This window comes from Bison bison, unplaced genomic scaffold (assembly GCF_000754665.1).
Source record: "Bison bison bison isolate TAMUID 2011002044 unplaced genomic scaffold, Bison_UMD1.0 scf7180017864114, whole genome shotgun sequence".
NCBI lineage: Eukaryota > Metazoa > Chordata > Mammalia > Artiodactyla > Bovidae > Bison > Bison bison.
The window spans coordinates 461,351-466,063 of NW_011494686.1; positions in this window are offsets into that span (position 1 = coordinate 461,351).

A 4,713-nucleotide genomic window follows, 5' to 3' on the forward strand; every position below is an offset into this window, starting at 1 on the left:
CCAAGATAATCATGGGCTTCCCTGGTAGCTCAGCTGGTAAAGAATTCGCCTGCAGTGCAGAAGACCCCGGTTTGATTCCTGGGTATACGCCTGCAGTGCAGAAGACCCCGGTTTGATTCCTGGGTATACCTTCTATTTTTACTATAAAACATCTGAGTAACCTTACAAAATGTTCCTTCTTGCAAAAGAAAAGTCTTCTGCTAGTTATCACCATTCATATTCTACTTCAAAGAAAGTGGAGAATGGAACAAAGATCGAAGGTGCTGCCCAAACAAATTAATATTATAGCTTAGCATTCTGTGTGGTTTGTTAACGTGTAATCTCTGTATCCTCCATCGACATTAGATACTTCTAGTGTTTCCCTGGGAAGCGTTTTCCTGTATGGCAGAGTTGGAGAAATGGGTCAATTCAGACGTTAACTCTTTGGTTGGTTGTATTTTTTTTTTTTTAAGTCTCCAAGGTTTTACAGACTATAATCTGTATAATACAGGGTCAGAGATGAACTGATGCCAAAACTCTTTGGAGATCTGAGAAGGGAAGCGTTTACTTTTTCCCCTAAGACTTTCCCTGAGGCTCCACAAGAATGAGATACGATAAACAGGGTTAAATGCGGGCTCTGTTTGGTGCTGCTTGGGTAGTAATGACCGTAGAAGCCTGAAGAAAGGGCGACGCTCGCTTGTACCCGTGTACTTGTTTCTCTTTTTCTGCTTTTTTCTTCCTCTCTCCTACTCATGGATTTTTGCTGAAAAGGTAAAATCTATGATCCCTACTGAAGAAAGAATTAAACATATTGTGCTTTGTAGAATTTTTCCAATCACTTATGATAAAACACTTGCCTCGGCAATCCATGTGCTAAAATCATTTGCTGGGAATTTGGAGTAAAATTTCATTAAAAATTCCATATACCACAATCATAAAAAAAAGCCTATGCAGTGTAATGGTTAGTTTTTCAAACCCGCTTCTCTGATCCATGATGCATGTACTGTATTAATAGCTGAGCTCTGATGCCACTGGGGAGATAGTAGTATGGATGCTGATAGTTCACTGTTGATTGACTTAGAATCAGAAAATGTTAGCATTGGACAGGGACCCTTTTGGACCCCTGTTCTGACCTCCCATCCTCAGCAGTATCTCCATGATACAAACAGTGAAGAGGTCTCATAATTGTTTTCAGTGAGGAAGCCCATTGCATTACAGTTGGCAGGTTCTGCTTTATCCTAAACCAGATCTGCCTCCTTTAGCTTCTTCCTATATTGGGTTTTCTAGATCATGTAGGGTGAATCGAAGAATTCTTAATTAACATCCCCCACAATTCAGGAGGGGGCCCCCAGGTGGCTCAGTGGTAAAGAATCTACCTGCCAGTGCAGGAGACATGGGTTAAATTCTTGGAATGGGAAGATCCCCTGGAGAAGGAAATGGCAACCCACTCTAATATTCTTGCCTGGGAAATTCCATGGACAGAGAAGCCTGGCGGGCTGCAGTCCATGGGGTCGCAGAGAGCTGGACGCCACTGAGGACGGAGCACACCTTCACAATTGCGAAACAGAAGTTGTGATTCTACCTTTCTAACAGCGAGTCTTAATCAGTGGGGTTTTTGGACTCATCATCCTCTTAACTTTTTTCTGGATGTTTGGTTTTGCCAGTGTCCCCTTCAAATGTGGTCCAATCAAAGCACAGTGCCCGAAAGTTTTCTTAGTGAGGCAGGGGATATTACTTCTTAAAACCTCCCACTCCTGGGCATATATCCAGAGAAAACTCTTAATTCAGAAAGACACATGCACCCCAGTGTTTATAGCAGTGCTATTTACAATAGCCAAACTAAGTGTCCATTGACAGATACATGGATAAAGATGTGGTTCATATATACAATGGAGTATTATTCAGCCAAAAAAGAATGAAATCATGCTGTTGGCAGCAGCGTGAATGGACCTAGAGATTGTTAAACTGAGTGAAGTAAGTCAGAGAAGGAGAAATATTGTATGGCATGTGGAATCTAAAAAGAAATGATACAAGGGGACTTACTTCCGGAATCACTTTGCTGTACACCAGAGACCGATGTGGCATTGCAAATCAACCATACTTCAATTAAAAAAAATTTACTTCCTCTCTCAACTTCCCTTTTTGTTGTGTCACCCAGACAGGATAACTTAGTAGTCTTTGATTGAATAATTTCCTTTGCCGCCATTTGTTATAGAAAATCCAGGATTATCCCCAAGTTGTCAGTGTTGAAACTGAGGGTTGAATGGGTGGTCACTTGCCCAGGTTCACCCAGCTGGTCACCACTGATGCTAGTGTGTGAGCCCGTCTGTCTGATGCCAGAAGTCACGCTGGTGCTTGATTCACTGTGCTTTTCTGTCTCCAAGGAGCTTTGTGACCGGACTTTTTCAAAGAACAACTAACTGTACTTTGTGGACTGTGTCAAATGTTCAGAGGCTGGCATATCTGCTGTCAGTACTACTTATACTGGCTATCTGAGTGTTTGCTCTGGAAATGCTGCTCATATGATATCTCTTTTGTGGATGCAAAAGAAATTTGTCATTTTGCAATGCCAGATTATTTACATTTTCCTCTTTTGCGGGGAATAAGGGAGAACCCCAGGGACGGGGGAGCCTGGTGGGCTGCCATCTCTGGGGTCACACAGAGTTGGACACGACTGAAGCGACTTAGCAGCAGCAGCAGCAGCAGCAAGGGAGATGTGGCAGTAGTGGGGTGAAGGTTCTTCATTTCTTTCTTTCTACGAATATATGAAAGGGCTCATCCATATACTTGCAGAGATTGAATTTTATGGTTTAAAATAGTGTTGGCCATCACGTGTAAAAGCTGTGACTTAAAATTTCCTTTCATCACTGGTGACACTGAATTTGTGTGTGTGTGTTTATTTGTGGATGGATGGTGTCCACCCACACGGGGGAAAGCCATCTGCTTTGCTCAGGCTGCCAACTGGAATGTAAGTTCTTCTGGAAACACTTTACAACGAAGCCTAGAAGTGAGACTTAATGTGCTAACTAGGCATCCCCAGGCCCGGCCCAGGTCACACGTAAAATAAACTGTCACAGACAGGCATGCCGAGATCTCTGCCCATCCTGATGATCAGCTGTCAACTGTTCTTTGGTTTTGTTTGACTTCAGCTTGCTTTTTTCTGATCATAAATTTAAGTATTGCTAAATGAAGATTATTTTGAAACTGGTTATGATTTTGGTGGGGGGCTTACCTTCTAAACTGTTTTGTAGGCACGTGGGTACCTTCCTCAGGCTTTAAGCAGCTTCACGGGTTGACCGTGTATCTTCTTCCTGTAACCTCCCTCTGTGAGCAGGGCGTTTGTGGGAGGTCCCTGTGTGTGGCAGGGTGGCCCTAGAGCCCTGGCTTGTGTGGGGTCTGCTGCCCGGGGTCCTGGCGCATCTGCTGGCCCTCCTTGAGGAAGCCTGAGCTGAGAGGCAGCCCTCACAGGCCTCGCCGCCCAGCCTGCACACTGGTTTCCTCACAGCTTTTCCACGTTTGCTGTTTCCTCCTTCCTGTTGGCTGGGGCTTCCTCTGCAGAGCTCGTTCTCATCCCGGGAAGCTTTCCTCTCCTGGGGGCTGGCCCAAAAACCTTTACTGAAAATTCCCGACCCCTCCTCAACATTTCAACACCATCTACAAAGCTCTTTGATTATCTGTGTGTGTGTGTTGTAAGGGCATTGTGAGGAAAGCAGCTCGTGTCCACGTTGTGGTGGCCTCTATAGTTTGTGTTTCCTGCGATGCGGTAGCAGATGCTGTGTGTGTGTTTTCTTTTCCCAGTTTTTTAAAAACTTTTTGGCTGTACCTGCTGCCGTGCCAACCAGGGATTGAACCTGTGCCCCCTGCATTGGAAGCACAGAGCCTTAACCACTGGACAACCAGGGAAGTCCCAAGGCAGCAGATTGTGATGGGTTAAAACGAAAGCTGGCTCCTGGGTTCAAATCCTGGCTCCATGACTTAACACTCTGTCTTCTTGCGCTTGTCCATAACATGCCGTGGGAAATGCTTACCCACCTGGTGTAGGGAGGACTGAAGGAGCTAGTAACATGCAGAGTCTTGCCTTGGAGCAGTGACCAGCACCTCCGAAGTGCTCGATAAGTACTTGATGGTGAGGCAAACACCTAGACCATTTGGGCATGCTGAATTGCAAATGCTTTTCTAGTCAGTGATGAGTGTTGACATTTCTGTATGTTGAGCATAGTCCCTTACATTAAAATTGCCCATCTATGGACTGAGGCCCTGCCTGTTACACTTTTTTCAGTGGGCTGGTTTCTGCCTTTAGGGACTTTTTTTGGTGGAATTTTATATGATAACATGGAATAACCTTCAGAATTAATTTTGGCCTTTAAAGATGTGGTGTTTTTTCTGTGTTTTGTTTGTTTGGTTTGTTTACGGTTGTACCATGTGACATGCAGGGTCTACATTCCCGACCCCAAAGACTGAATGCCTAGCCTTGCAGTGCGAGCATGAGTTTTAATGCTTGACTGCCAGGGAAGTCCCAAAGATGTGGTTTTTTAAAAAAATTATTTTTTCAAAAAAAATTGAACTTTTCTTCATTTACAGTATTGTGTTTCTGGTGTACTGCAAAATGATTCAGTTGTATATACATATATATATATATATACACACACACACATACACATTCTTTTTCATATTCTTTTCCATTATAGTTTATTATAAAATATTGAATATAGTTCCCTCTGCTATCCTATAGGA